General features: G+C 44.1%; 1 pseudogene; it reads left to right on the top strand.

Annotated features, from left to right (window-relative positions):
- Window positions 1–10,743: 10,743 nt before the first annotated feature.
- Window positions 10,744–11,702, top strand: LOC123348320 (annotated as a pseudogene).
- Window positions 11,703–16,510: the final 4,808 nt, after the last annotated feature.

Here is a 16,510-nt window from a genome sequence, read left to right as displayed (position 1 = left end):
AGAGGGCTGGAATCACTCAGTGTGTTCGTGGCAGGAAACCGACTATCCAGAGTCCCAGTCCAGTGCCCTATCTGCTCCACCACGTCCCATTGTATTTGACAATGGGACCGAAGGGTGTAAGGTGCCCAACTCTCATTCACTGTCCATGGGATTTGGGTGCCTAACATCAGCCTTTTATGGGAAAATCCAGCCTTTTCATTTACAGCCAAACCACTATCCTGATAACTTTCCCAGGGGATGTTTTCCACCAGTTCCTTCTCATGTTTCTCCATTTTCTCAGTGACCTTAATAACTGTGTCTCTGTCACCAAAAGTATCATGCAATAAAAGAACTAAACTGAGTCTGCTCTTTCTGCTGTCTCTCTCAGACCTCCCCTTATCTCTGCCCTTCATGTCCAGTGTGAGGAATACATGCGTCAAGATTGGTCTAGACATAGAAATTGCACCACTTAAACTATATTGGCCTATCCCTGCCTGTGACTGGGCCACGTGCCCGTGGGCTGTGGAGCCAGGACCAAGCCACCCTGCTTAGAGGGGACTCAGGCCATTTCCAATAAAGGGCAGAAGGGGGATAGGGGAAGAGGGAAACTTAGGAGGCTGAAGTGAAAATTCAGAGAGTGAATGAGGGAAAACCTTGTGACCAGGGGAATTGCTCCACCTAGGAAGAGCTGGGAGTGGCCTGCTAAGGCAGGCAGGACTCAGACCGGACGAGAGGAGTTTGGGGTATAGGCAACTGCATTTTAGTTTTGAACTTTAACTTAATAAATGAAACCCAATATTCCCCTTACACTCCCTTTCCTGGGGAGGCTTGAGAATAGTATCCTAACCAATTGGTTACAAAGTGATCAAAGACTCAAACCCCTGGGTCTTTGGACAATGGAAAAATCAGTCAGGTTCTTAAAAGAAGGATTTTATTAAAAAGAAAATGTAAAAATCATCTCTGTAAAATCAGGATGGAAAATAACTTTACAGGGTAATCAGATTCAAAGAGCCCAGAGGAACCCCCTCTAGCTTTAATTTTAAAGTTACAACAAAAGAGGGATACCTCCCTCTAGCAAAGGTAAAATTCACAAGTTGAGAAAACAAAGATAAACTAACACGCCTTGCCTGGCTGTTACTTACAAGTTTGAAATATGAGAGACTGGTTCAGAAAGATTTGGAGAACATGGATTGATGTCTGGTCCCTCTGAGTCCCAAGAGCGAACACCACCAAAACAAAGAGCACCAACAAAAGGATCCCCTCCCCCGCCCCCGACAAGATTTGAAAGTGTCTTGTCCCCTTATTGGTCCTTTGGGTCAGATGTCAGCCAGATTTACTGAGCTTCTTAACCCTTGACAGGTAAAAGGATTTTGGTGCCTCTGGCCAGGAGGGATTTTATAGTATTGTACACAGGAGGGTTGTTACCCTTCCCTTTATAGTTATGACACCATTGGAACAAACCAATGGTGGGTTCTCCATCTCTTGATATCTTCGGACCCAGACTAGCCATTCTGGAAGATGCTTTAGCCAAACAGGAGTTATTGGGTCCAAAACATGGGTAGCCAGGTGACATGCAATGGCCATTGCTATATGGGAGGCAGACTAGAGCTCCTAATGGTCCCTACGGTCCATTCTGGCCTTGAACTCTATGACTCGTGGATAAATGGAGATGGGAGAGGATTGATGGTGGGGGAGGGTGTGTCGGGGAGAGGGTTGATGGTAGGGGAGGGTGTGTCGGGCCAGGGGAGGGGAGAAACACTGGAAGGGGGACATGGGCGTGGATGGACGGGGGAGGGGCTTGTCAGATCCACATTCCCCTATCCAGTGTGGAGCTGCCACCCTTTTCCCCTCCCCTTCCCTGCTCCTGTCCAGCTGGGTGGTATGGGGGTGGGGGGAGTAAGGAGAGACACCTCTTATTCGCAGCGCCATCGCTCAGGGCAACGGCAGGAGACAGAGAGGGACACGCCTCAGACAAAGGGGGGAATAGGCAGCAGCTTCCCCAGCCCCAGCTGGGATCTGGGGGGCCCTGCTTCTCTGGAGGTGTTTGATCAACTATTCCTCTCCCCCGTGCATGAGTCTGCTCCGCATAGTTCCATTGGCCCCCCAATAGGACTCAGTTCTGCAATGAGCCGTCGATCTCTCAAAGCGCAGCCTCATATCACAGCAACAGATCTGATCACAAGCTGCTTCAGCTGATCCCTCCACAGCTCAACACAGCTACGTCTCATACAGCGAACCCGCTTGGCGCACACACAGACAAAGGCTGGAATTCAAATCTGTGGGACACACCCCAACAACACCCTATTCTCTTAGCCCTTCCTTATACCTCTCGATTATGGGTTCGTAGATTTTGAATCAGAGGGAACCAACAGATCCTGTAGTCTGACGTCCTGTATAACAAGCTAGAGAATTTCTCCAGTCGCTTTTGCATTGAGTCTAGTAACTTATGTTTGATGAAATTATATTCTGGTCTTGATCTGGAGACATCAAGAGATAGAGAATCCCCAACTTCCGTTAGTTCTTATGTTCTTATGGTTTAACCTTTGCACCCCCGCTACTGACTCAGACGTGATGGCTATTGCCCACTCCAGGAATCGGAGTTAAAGTCCTGTTGCAGTGACACGGGTGTACTTTAATTCACCACTGCCTGGTTTTCAGAGGCTTAAGTTTAATGACTTTCGTCATTCTGCTTTCACAAAGTTTGGGGGCACTTAATATATGTGGTAAAGACAGAGAAAATGGAGAAGAGTTTTTCTTTGAGGTTAGAATTTCTACCTGCTTCAACTCGTTGCCTTTGAGGTTAAGAGTTTAACATTCTTAACAATGTCCCAGTTGTCCTAGACATGGATTTAAAATTCCATCTGCAGAAGTGTCCCAGGAGATTTCACCTTCTTGCAAGATGGGTAAATAATGAGACACCAGAGATGGCCACTTTTATACAAGGCACAACGTACACCAAACAGGCAGCAGAACTAGGACATCCATACTGGAATGTACCTGTTGAAGGAAATCAGCTACATGGAGAGATGACAATAGAAGACAGACAGTAGAACCTCCATCCTGAAGAAAGGAGTCCTATCAAATGATTCCAGCTTGAAATAGACCCGTTTTAGAGGTGAATCAACCTTCATTACTCTTTTCAGTTAAATCAGAATTGCAGATGGACACGAGTGAGCAGCTGATAAAGTTCATCCTCTCTGCTCACTGCTGTGTTTTACCTTTCAGAAGGGATCTGCCTCCTTGAGCTGTTGGGAAATGTAGTGCTAGATAGATGTTAACAATGGTTTAGCTGTATAGGCTGAGCTTTGCATAGCCTCTTTACTGTGCACCCCACTCCCCAAGGCATGTTCGGAAATCTCAGCCTGAAGAGTATAGTTTGGAACCATACGAATTGCTAGATCAGATGAGATCATTGATCCACCCAGTGCAGTATCCTGTCTCCAACTATTACATGCACACGCTGCTTTCTTTTAACCCACCCATTTAATTAGCTATTAAATTGTCCTATATGCTAAGGCGGGGGAATTTTCCTTTTCAAACCTCTGAATTTTTATCTTTGGTTTGTTTTTGAGTTCTTGATAATGTAACTCGGGCCATTCCAGTTCACCATGTAAATGCTCGGTCCTTTAAAATCACGGTTTGCTGCTCGTGGCTTGCCTTCCGCAGACCAGGGCAGCATGGGGTGGGATCAAACAAAACGCCCCTGCAGAGAATACATTGAATGGGCTTTCCAAATATTTTAATGTTCTGGTTCTCAAATGTTGTATTGGTGAGCCCTTTCACACAGAAAGCCTCTGAGTGCAATCCCCCTTATAAATTACAATCACATTTTAAAAAAGATTAACACTATTATAAATGTTGGAGGCAAAGCAGAGTTTGGGGGTGGAGGCTGACAGCTTGCAATTGCTCACATAATACCCTTGTGACCCCTTGAGGGGTCACAACCCCCAGTTTGAGGACCCTTGTTCTAGAACATGACAAATTCATGCAGCTCCATTAAGCTGACCAATTTTTTTTAAGCCAACACAAAAATAAAATAAAAGATTGTTGTTGTGCATTGCACAGGACTTCCAGTGCTTTCCATGCAGTTCTCAACACTGATATAACCTGTACGTCTATACCATATGAATACCTAGCCTGATATTTCATGTAATAAATTCAGTGTCCATATAGAACAACAGTGTCTTTACACTGCTGTTAGTGGAGATCGAAAATCTGTTACAGAGATTGAGTTGTCTGTCAGTTTACAGCTCAGGTTGCATTCCTCTAGTGACCAGCAGAAGACATTAAAAAAAGAAACGTATGGCATTATTTGCTGATGGTGTATTAATCTTTGAAATATATTGTTATGTTCTCTTTCAGGAGAGAGCCACTACCTATGGCCAGTGCAGACTAGGGCCATAAAACAGCTACAGAATTCATCCTACTGGGATTTGGGGATCTCCCTGAGCTGCAAATTCTTCTCTTTCTTCTTTTTTCAGTGATCTACATTGTGACCATGGTAGGGAACATCCTAATCATTACACTCATTGTAACTGATCAGCACCTGCACACCCCCATGTACTTCTTCCTGGGGAACTTGTCCTGCTTGGAGACCTGCTACACCTCCACCGTCCTGCCCAGGCTGCTGGCCAGTCTCCTGACAGGGGACAGAACCATTTCTGTCCAGGGCTGTCTTACACAGTATTATTTGTTTGGTTTATTTGGAGCCACAGAATGTTATCTCTTAGCTGCAATGTCTTATGATCGGTATTTAGCAATATGCAAACCACTGTACTATGGAGCCCGTATGAATGGCAGATTCTGTGTCCTGCTGGCGGCTGGGTCTTGGATAAATGGGTTTTTGCCTATTACCATAACAACATCTTTGATGTCACAACTGCCTTTCTGTGGCCCTGGCAAGATTGATCACTTCTTTTGTGACTTCACCCCAGTGATAGACCTCTCCTGCAGCGACACCCGCCTGATAGAACTTTTGATAGAAAAATGCAGATTGAGAACATAGTAGAGTTTGATTTAAGGCTATTTACTTTGTGTGTTTTTCCATGTGCTGGAGACAATTTGTGTTTTAGCAGTTATGAAGCTTTAACTTTTTCAGTCTCATTTTTTAGAGTCATTCAATAATTATTGTCTGTTTTTGTTCAGCCTAAAACTCGTCATGAATATGAAGTGAATTCACTGAGTAGTTTCAGCCCCAGATGTGTTTGGTTTTTTGTTTTTGTTTTCTCCAGTCTGGATTCAAAAAGGGACTTAGGCACCATTCACAAAACAGCTGAAGGAGGAGGTGTTCTCTCTAACCTTTATCCTGCTGGTTAGATCAGTGGCTCTCAACCTGTCCAGAATATTGTACCCCTTTCAGGAGTCTGATTTGTCTCACATACCCCCTATTTTAACCTCACTCAAAAACTACTCGCTTGCAAAAATCAGACATAAAAATACAAAAGTGTCACAGCACTCTCTTACTAAAAAAATTGCTTACTTTCTGATTTTTACCATACAATTATAAAATAAATCAATTGGAATATAAATCTTGTACTTTCCATTTCAGTGTATAGTGTATAGAACAGTGTAAACAAGGCATTGGCTATATGAAATGCTAGTTTCTACTGACTTTGCTAATGCTTTTTATGTAGCCTATTGTAAAACTAGGCAAATCTCTAGAAGAGTTGATGTACCTCCTGGAAGACCTGGAACCACTGGGTTAGTGTACTCACTAGGTATGTGGGAGGCCAACGGTCATTCCCCACTCTGCCTGATGCGGATAATGGATTTGAACTTGGACTCCCATATCTCAGGTGAGTGTTTAGGCTGCTGCTTAGGGGGCTTGGGGTGGGGGTGAGGGGCAGGATGGGTCCCCGTCTCTCCTGTCGAAACTCTTCCACTTTGTTAAAATAATTAAATAATCATTCGACCAGGGACTTAAATGTGGTTTTCCCACCTCCCAGGTGAATTCCTTAACTACCAGGATATGGATCCACACACTCTCTCTCTGGCCCAATGACCATTGAAATGATCTCTCATCACAGAGCAGAGATCTGAAACCAGCGAGAGAAATGCCTGGAGATTTCTTCCTCTGGATGGGGAGTCTCTAGCCAGGGCAATGTCGATGGGTTGTCTGACAGAGACAACAACCAAGTGCTATCACCAGTCCTGAGTGGTGTAGCAAGGTCAACCTAACTCTCAAGTGCAGACCTGAGTCCCATGGTCCATGCAGCAAAGATCTCACTGGTAACAGCAGGCCATGGAGACAGATGGAGTGCGGAAGGAATGAACAGATTAAGGTGATGCCTGACTGGTATCATATGAAGTCCATTGCCTTTCTCTCTTTTTCTTTCTCTCTGAACTATGTTATTATCTTAAGGGCATTCCTGACAGAATTACTGACTGAGCGATCGTGGGGGAAGAAATGTGTTTGGAAGAGGGATCTGAAGGAGGGGAGAGAGTTTGCCTGGGCTCCAGGACAAGGGATGGCCATTTAGGTGGAGGCTGCTGCATGGCAAAAGTCACTAGTCGGAGAAGGAAACAAAGCCGGCATAGCAGCAGGCAGAACACACTGTCTGAAGAGGAGAGAGATGAGCAGCCAAGTAGACATTAGGCAGTAAAAGGAGGGGGCAATGGAGTGCTGCTAACATTTAACCTGGGGCTCCCCCAAAGATGCTCCTCATTAGCTTCTGGAGCTGGTAGCGACTGCGGAGGAGACAGATGAGAAATCCTCCTATTTGTTACTCTCAGGGCTCTAACCTGGGATTTTCATAGGTGGGGGACTGAAAATCCCAGACTGAGAGGCGAAAGGAGAAACAGAGACCCAACATCAGACAGCAGAGCTGGGAACAGAACCCAGCTCTATGGATGCCCAAGCCAGTGCTTGTTTGCAAGGACTATGCAGCCACACATTTTAAATGCATCTTCTAGCCCATTCGTAGGTAGTGTCACTAGGTGACGGCACTTCTGTTAAGAACAAATCCTTGGGAATAGTGCTGTCTTGTTGCTGAAATGGAAGCAGAATGCTGTTAGTTCATGGCATATCACCGTGTTTAACTTGGGCCATTTGAAATGGGGTCGGTGGGAGTGTTAGCAAAAGCAGTACCCCCTGGCAGGGATGCTGAAGAGTTCCTTGGTTATAGTGGGTTATACTGGGAAAGGAGAGAGCTGAACTCAAACTCTTCTTCAGTAATTGTCACTGAAATGCAGAGCCAAGTAAAAGGGGAGAGTGGGTGACACGAGGTTGCAGGTTGTCATGTCCTACTGCCTGGATGAGAAGATGCTGGAGATGAGAGGTTTAAAAGTCTGTGGAGAAAGCAACTACCAACAGAAGAGCTCCTCCCATAAACAGAGGGGAATCAAACTGCTATCTTAGTAGTTTTTAAAACAAAATCTAGAGAGTATTATTTAAATTAGGAATGGAGAGGAAGCTGCCAGGGAGAGAAGTCAATCAAAGATGTGCATTAGGAAGGGTGAAGCTATCTGATAAGTGGCTGAGCTGCAAACAAAATACATAGTCGACTGTATGATGAAAAGAAGATATTCTACTATATGGCTGGAGGAGAGTAGAAAATAGAGTGAGCTGCTTGGGAACTGTCCATCACAAAGCTTTTTCAACAGGAAATGCACTTCTGGCTGAATTTACGTTTTCCACAGGAATTTCAGCCAAACATTTTCAGGGGGTTTTTCCTGAGGGAGAATTGGAATGAAATATTTTGTTCTGAATCAGGAGGATTTGAAATGAAAATGTCAGTTTGTCAAACCCAGACAAAGCATTTTATTTCAGGGCTGTTGGCCATCAACAGGCAACCAACTGAGCTGCCACGACAATTTGTGGGAACTGTAGTTTAGATGCCTTGCTCCTTTGTTCTTCTCTGTGGGCTGGGCCTCTGGGCTAGACTACATCTCCCATGATGCAATGAGGACTCCCTTCTGGTTGAACCATTAAAAAATACATAGATTCCAAGGCCATAAGGGACCACTGTGATCATCTAATCTGGCCTCCTGCATAATGCAGGCCATAAAACTTCCCCCAAGTAATTCCTGTTTGAATTAAAGCAGATCTTTTAACAAAAATCCCAGTCTTGATTTTAAAATGTCAGTGAAGGAGTATCCACCACAACCCTTGACAAATTGTTCCAATGGTGGTTTACCCTCATTGTTAAAAATGTACACCTTATTTCCAGTCTGAATTTGTTAGCTTAAGTTTTCAATCATTGGCTCTTGTTAGCCATTTCTCTGCTAGATTGAAGAGCCCATTCTGATGGGTTCCCTCCTAGGGTGCCACCTGGAACTGGGGTACCACTGAGCCCTCCTGACTCATCAGCCTGGGCTCCCTTTCCACTGTACTGCTGTGACAGGCTCTCAAGCCTCCTCAAGCACACCTACAGGCAGGGACACACCCAACTGCAGCTACACACAGATGCTGAAATCAGCTCTGCATGGGAAGGCTCAGCTAATGCACCTCCCAACTCCTAAGGCACACACCCCGCTCTAGAGTGTAAACCCAACATTATACCATCTTGCACTGCACAGAGAACGGTACAGGATAAGCTCATGAAATTCACCCCCTCCCTCGCTGTGGAGGAAGATATGCAACAGCTTTATGCCCCCAGTTACGATTTCCACACACTGGTTTTAGACAAAACAAAACCAATTTTATTAACTACAAAGGATAGATTTTAAGTGATTATAAGTGATAGCAAACAGATCAAAGCAGATTACCTTAGTAAATAAACAAAACCGTAAACTGATCTTAACATACTAGATAGGTAGGATATAAAATAGCAAATTCTGAGTGATAAACAGGCTGACGGACTCTTAAGGCACAAGCTGCCTTGGTTTTGTAGCTTGGGTTTCCCAGGTTTTCAAACACAAGCTAACAATCCCTTAGCCTGGGACCATCACTTCCCCCCGGTCAGTCTTTATTCCTCAGGTGTTTCCAGGCGTGGTGTTGTATGGAGAGTGAGGTACCATCATGATGTCATTTCTCCCCTTTTATATCTTCTTCCCACTTGCTGGAAAGCTCTTTTGCTGTGATCTGGGTCAAACAGTCCCCACTGTGCTATCTCTGAGACGTTTCTATTGTACACAGTTCTTGGGGTAATCCTTGTGCTTCTGTGCATTTCTTAATCCATTAACATTGTTTGGCCTTTTTACTATTGTACCTGAAAGTCTGCTTGTGGGTGTTTTCAACCTGACAACATGTTTCAGTAACACATACATAGCCAAACTTCATATCTTCACATATGACGATAACACATACAATCCAGTGAGATATTAATGTCTAGCAGATCAAGACTTTTATAATGATACCTCACAGGGCATACTTTGTGCAAAACATATCCTAATTATATGATGGTGGTGAATATTGGGGTGCCAGGGTGTAACACCCATTGTTGGGATATTTGTATATCTATATCTATATCTATATTTATATCTATATATCTCTATATATGATATCGATATCCATATATCCATATATCCATGTAATGTGTTATAGGCCATCAAGGCTTAGTGTGGATGGAGTGTGTTTGACATAAGTACGTGCATTGCATGTTAGCAACTGAAGCAAGAACTTAAGATTTCAAGCGGTCAAGGACTATTTGTACAAAACAACTTTGTTATGTCCCTGGGAAATATATGAAGAATAAGCAGATAAGGAAACAAATCAGCTGGCCTGCTATAAAAAATGTATAAGAATGGGAGGAAATAGCACACCTTGGATCATGGTGGCCAGCCTGGAACTGAGTTGTGGGTGAAAGGCCCAAACAACAGAGACAAAAGACTAATGGCATCACAAAGTGGATAATAAATGGAGGCTTCACACATTTGCAATTTGGAGTCTTTCAACAACCCCAGAGTCCTGTTTGGATATAGATGTGGTCTTTCCACCGGCTCCCCCCATCTCATCTGATCTGATCTGATCTGATCTGACCGAACCTCGACTAGCCATTGGGACTTCATTCTGATCTGCGGACTCTGGTGTAGTATGTTTGGGGTATGAATGTGGAGTGAATTAGGTTTATTTTGTAAGCAATAAAGAGTACTTAGAGTATTATATACCAATACTGTATCCAGAACCTGCCTGCTCCCCCATCCCGTATGGAGGCCACTGCTGTGGGTCTAACACCATTATCAAATATTGTTCCCCATGTAGGTTCTTATAGACTGCGATCAAATCACCCATTAACCATCTCTTTGTGAAGCTAAATAGATTGAGCTTTTTGAGTCTATCACTAAGGCAGCTTTTCTAATCCTTTGGTCATTCTTGTGTCTCTTCTCTGACCCCTTCTCAATTTATCAACATCCTTCATGAATTGTGGACACCAGAACTGAACACAGGATTCCAGCAGTGGACACACCAGTTCCAAATACAGAGGTCAAATAACCTCTCTACGCCTAGTTGAGATTCCCCTGTTTGTGCCTCCATTGCAGTAGATCAGATGAGATGTAATCAAGCCAGGGGGTCCAGCTCAGAAAGGAAAATGACAGCATGAGGCAGCCACACTACAATGCCCATGAGCCAAGGAGAAGAGTGTTTAATGTCTAACTGAGTTTCAATTTGGTTCAAAAAAGCCACCCAAAATGGATCAATCTGAGAATGTTTATTATTGGGGAGAGAAAGGTAGAGGCATGCCTGAGGAAGCAATCCTAGATCTTCCATCTCCCACTCCTTTGCCTTAACAGGAAGACCATCCATCATTCCCATGCACAGAGTTTCACATAATGAAATAGTTTTCATTTACCCCCTTGCAGGAGAGCTCCTCTTCAAGCAGAGAAATGGCCAATGGGACAATCGTGGCCAAATTCATCCTTATGGGACTTTCCAATTGCCCAGCCATTTGCTTCTCTCTTTTTGGTGCCTTTCTGTTGATGTACTTCATAACCCTCACTGGAAATGGCCTCAACATCCTAGCCATAGGGACCAAGGCTAAGCTGCACAACCCACTGGACTTCTTCCTCCACAACTTCTCCTTGTTAGACATCTGCTGCCCCCACTGCTACCATGCCCAAGATGCTGGAAAACCTCTTGTCAGAGAGCAACATAATTTCCTTCACTGGCTGCATGTTGCAGGTCAACTTCCTGGTGGCTGTAGCAGGGAGGGAGATTTTCCTCCTGGCAGTGATGACCTAAAACTGGTATGTGGCCATGTGTAACCCTTTGCGGTACATGGTCATTAGGAACAAGAGACTCTGTGTTCTGATGACGAACTGGAACGTGGGTCACCAGATTCCTCAACTCCCTCCTGCACACAGTGCCTACCTTGCCCCTGCCTTTCTGCCACTCCCACAAAGTCAACCAATATTACTTTAACATTCCCCCATTGCTGGCTTCATCCTGCACTTCCATGTACCTCAGAGAGATGGTGGCCCTCATTGTAGGGGGGATATTCAATGTGGGCACCTTTCTGGTCATTCTGCTCTCCCACATCCAAACCCTCTGGACCATCCAGTCAGCCGAGGGCAAACACAAGACCTTCTCCACTTGCACCTCACACCTCATGGTGGTACATCAGTTCTACAGCACCACCGTTTTCAGCTACTTTTGCTGTTCATCCAGGCCCTTACTGGATCAGGACAGGCTGGTGGCCATGCTGTATGGAGTCTTTACCCCCATGCTGACCCCCGTTACCTACAGCATGCAGAACATGGAAGTAAAAGAGGTTTTGAGGAGAGTGATGGGTCGTAAATGTCAGGGAATAGGCATTTTGGGCACCCCTTTGCGGACTCTGTGGTGACCTTCACTGGGGCACTGGTCAGCCTTGGAATGAGATTTTCAGAGCCACCAAAGGGCCATCAAATGCGATGGAAATTTTGCCTCCAAATCCATGGGTAACTCTGAAAATCTCAGCTTGGGGGTCCCAATTCCACTGATGTCACAGGGCTAGATTCTGGACTTCTCACTCAGGGCCTGGTTCCCCACTGTGCTACTCCAGGTTTATGTCTATATGACTCCATTGAATATGGATGGAGTTACATAGCCCAAAGTGGAACAAAGCAGTGGTAATTCAGGCCCATTAGATAATGACTTACAGCTGTGATTTTCAAAGGAATCTAGAGGAATTAGGTGACCAATCCTATAAATTTTTAGTAGGAATTGGATTCCTGACTCCCTTTGGCCCATTTGAAAATCCAAGCCTCACTAAACAAATGGTCCCATAGATTTCAATTGCACTTGGAGAGCAAGGACCTCATCCTGCATTTTAACTTCAGTGGGGCACCAAGCATGGGGCAGGATTCCATCCTAGCAGAACAGCTGGTGGGATCTGCCACACTCCCCAGTCTGAATAAGGGTGGTAGAAAACGGGTTGTCAGTTTGAGCCAAGTCCTTATTCCAGCAGAGCGTTGACTTTCTTGAGTGTTGATTGAGTCAAACATCTTGTGATTAGTTCTCATTAGTTTTGAACCTTGATTAGTAAATTCACAGTAAATTAAAGTGGTTTTTTTAAATTAACAATATGTAAAAAGTCATGGCAACAATAGATCAGTCATTCTAATTTCCTACATATGTGTCAGGGAAGTACTTTCGGTTTAAATGGTGCCTTGGGTTAAGCGCTGTTAATTGGTTGAAGGTTTTTTTGGTCAATAATGTCTATTGGGCTTTTGGAATTCATGAGATAATATATGAGAACCTAATTCTCTACAACAGAGCTGGCCAAAAATGTCCAACAAAAAAAATTGCATTGGAAAATTAGGGTTTAATCAATTTTTTGTTTTACTTTTTTATTTACAGAAATATTTCATTGAAATTGTTCCTTTTCCAGACTTTCAACACCATTTTTTCTTCTGGAAAAAAAACCTGAACATTTGTTGTTATTTCTGAAATTATTTGTTTCAAAACTGTGGGATTTTCTGCACTTCCTGTCTGTTTTCCAACTTGCAAATGTTACTTAAGTTGAGCATGTAATTAGCATTTTTCACTTTTCCCACCTGGAAATTTTTGGAAAATGGTAAAGTATGAGAGACAGGGTGACACAAAATCTTTCCCACATTTTCAACATTTTTCACACTGGAGTTTCCAGATGGAATTTGTTAAATGGGAATTTTTCCTGTAAAAATTGTCATGGGAAAAAATCCTACTTTTCCAATGAACTGTAACAATCACAAGTGTAGAGCCTGGTGCACATTGCCCTGTGACATCAGTAGAGTGCCACTGATTTACACCAGTTGAAGATTTGGCCCACCGTGCTTCATATCTGCTTGTCAACGAGATGTTTTTGCTTTAACACAAAGTCCAAAATTCTGCCTGTTGACACACAACTTCAATATATCTGATCACTTAGAAAACAAAATTACAAAAATAAAGAAAATGATGTGGCTTGTCTTCCTTTCAGTGTTTTAAATGGTGCTTATTTTGCAAATAATTGCATCTCTGCAGTGCCTACCACTGAAAGCTCTCAGATCCATTTCTACAGACATTAGTGAATGAAACTTTCCAAGGCTCCTCTGATATACACAATGGAGCTGGTCAGAAAATGGGGATGGAATATTACTAAAGTGTTCATGAGTTCCACCCTCAGGCTGTTTTTCCTCCAAACTTCATTTGACTGCTATTTTCCAACCATCTCTATTACCCCTTAGTGTAATGTAAAGATGTGACTATGAAGAACATTCTACACATGGATAATTAACTGAGTCATATAAACCAGTTTATTGGGGCTGGTCAAAAAATTTCCATCAAAACTTCTTCCAAACAACTTGGAGTTTGATTAAATAACATTTGTCATGGAAAGTACATTCTTCCCTTGCAAATTATTGATTTTTCATCAGAAAATTGAAACCCCCCCAAACAAAAACAAAAATTGTAGAGGGTGGCAGTTTTTGTTTGAAAATGTTTCAGTTTTCAGCAGTTTTTGGCCAAAAATTGTTCCGTCTTCAGCTGAAAGTTTTTAGATTTATGATTGTTGAAAATTGAAAAATAATTGATTTGGCCATAAAGTCAAAAATTTCCCAAAACAAAAACATGTTCTGACCAGCTGTACAGACTGTTTGTTTGTCAAAACCTGAGTGACATGGTGAGGAATGAGAGGTTGATACTGAGGCCTGGTCTACACTATGAGTTTATATCGAATTTAGCAGCGTTAAACCGCATTAACCCTGCATCCGTACACACAACAAAGCCCTTTATATCGATATAAAGGGCTCTTAATACCGATATCTGTACTCCTCCCCGATGAGGGGAGTAGCACTGAAATTGGTATTGCCATTTCAAATTAGGGTTAGTGTGGCCGCAATTCGACGGTATTGGCCTCCAGGAGCTATCCCACAGTGCACCATTGTGACCACTCTGGACAGCAGTCTGAACTCGGATGCACTGGCCAGGTAGACAGGAAAAGCCCCGCAAACTTTTGAATTTCATTTCCTGTTTGCCCATCGTGGAGCACCGATCAGCACAGCTGACCATGCAGTCCCAGAATCAAAAAAGAGCTCCCATACGGGAGATACTGAATCTGATCTCTGTATGGGGAGATGAATCTGTTCTATCAGAACTCCGTTCCAAAAGATGAAATGCCAAAGCATTTGAAAAAATCTCCAAGGCTATGAGAGAGAGAGGCCACAACAAGGACTCAACACAGTGCTGTGTGAAACTTAAGGAGCTGAGACAAGCGTAACGGAAAGTCAAAGAATCAAATGGACGCTCAAGGAGGGAGGAAGGGGGGACTGAGGACTCTAGCTATCCCACAGTTCCCGCACTCTCCGAAAACCATTTGCATTCTTGGCTGAGCTTCCAATGCCTGAAGGGTCAAAAACATTGTCCCAGATGGTTCAGGTTATATGTTGTCAGCCCATCTCCCCCACCCATGAAAGAAAAGGGAAAAAATCATTTCTCGCCTTTTTTCAATGTCACCGTATGTCTACTGGATGCTGCTGGCAGACGCCGGTGCTGCAGCGCTACACAGCAGCATCTCCTTGCCTTGCCTTCCTGATGGCAGATGGTACAATATGACTGGTATCCGTCATCATCATCCTGTGAGTGCTCCTGGCCAGCCTCAGTGAGGTCGGCCGGGGGCGCCTGGGCAAAAATTGGAATGAGTCCCGGTCATTCCCTTCTTTAAGCTTTGTCTCCTGGAGATTCAGTCCTGCCTGGAATATCATAGCAGCTGGAGGCTGTGCTCCTCTCCCCCCCACCCCTTTAATATCTAATGGAGATTCAGTCCTGCCTGGAATATCATAGCAGCTGGAGGCTGCCTCCCCCACCCCCGTTTTATCTCTGATTGCAGACGCAATAAAGTCAGTGTTGTTTCTTATTCATGCATTCTTTATTACTTCATCACACAATGGGGGGATAACTGCCACGGTAGCCCAGAAAGGGTGGAGGAGGAGGGAAGCAACGGGTGGGGTAGTTGTAGGGGCACCCCTAGAATGGCATGCAGCTCATCATTTCTGTGGGATGTCTGGGGCTCTGACATGGAGCGGCTGTTTGCCTCTCTGGTTCTTTAGTAGACTTGCCTGATATTCTAGGCAGGACTGACTCTACCTTTAGACAAAACTTAAAGAAGGGAATGACGTGAGGAGTCATTCCCATTTTTGTCCATGCGCCCCCGGCTGACCTCACTGAGGCCAGCCAGGAGCACCCATGACAGCAGCAGACGGTACAATAGGACTGGTAACCGTCATTGCCAATTTCCAAAGCAGCAGACAGTACAGTAGAGCTGGTAACCATTTCTGCTAACTTGCAAAAGGCAAGGGAATGCTGCTGTGTAGCACTGCAGTACCGTGTCTGTCAGCAGCATCCAGTAGACATACGGTGACAGTGAAAAAAGGCTAAATGGGCTCCATGGTTGCCGTGCTATGGCATCTGCCAGGGCAATCCAGGGAAAAGGGTGCGAAAAGATTGTCTGCCGTTGCTTTCACGGAGGGAGGATTGACTGACGACATTTACCCAGAATCACCCGTGACACTGTTTTTGCCCCATCATGCATTGGGATCTCAACCCAGAATTCCAATGGGCGGGGGAGACTGCGGGAACTATGGGATAGCTATGGGATAGCTACCCACAGTGCAATGCTCCGGAAATCGACGCTAGCCTAGGTACATGGACACACACTACCGAATTAATGTGTTTAGTGTGGCCGCGTGCACTCGACTTTATACAATCTGTTTCCAAATACCAGTTTCTGTAAAATTGGAATAATCCCATAGTGTAGACATACCCTGAGTGATTCTTCTGTATTTCCAAAGTCTCATAGATGATATTCAAGTATTTTCTTCTTTTGTTCCATCCCTTGCATGCAGAAGACTGAGATTTTTCAGAGGCCCCTGTAAGATTTGGATGATTCCCATCAGTTTTGAGAACTGGGCTTCCAAATTCCTAAAGCAACTTCAAGAATTTCAATCATTGTCTTCTCCACAAACTGAGTCAACAGTTAAAGTGGTACCCCTTTTGTGTGTAGAAAAGACCATCTTCACCCAGGAATTTGCACCCATTTAACTGAATCAGGGCTTGTCTACATGGTGAGTTGTACTGGATTATATTGTGTATTTGGTTGTCGTGGTAATAGAATCTTGTGTTGCTATGGCAACAGAGTCAAATTATTAGGGGATA

The sequence above is a fragment of the Mauremys mutica genome, chromosome 13, assembly GCF_020497125.1.
Source record: "Mauremys mutica isolate MM-2020 ecotype Southern chromosome 13, ASM2049712v1, whole genome shotgun sequence".
Taxonomy (NCBI): Eukaryota; Metazoa; Chordata; order Testudines; family Geoemydidae; genus Mauremys; species Mauremys mutica.
The sequence above is the reverse complement of the archived record's forward strand: the minus strand, read 5'-3'. Positions and strand labels throughout refer to the sequence as shown.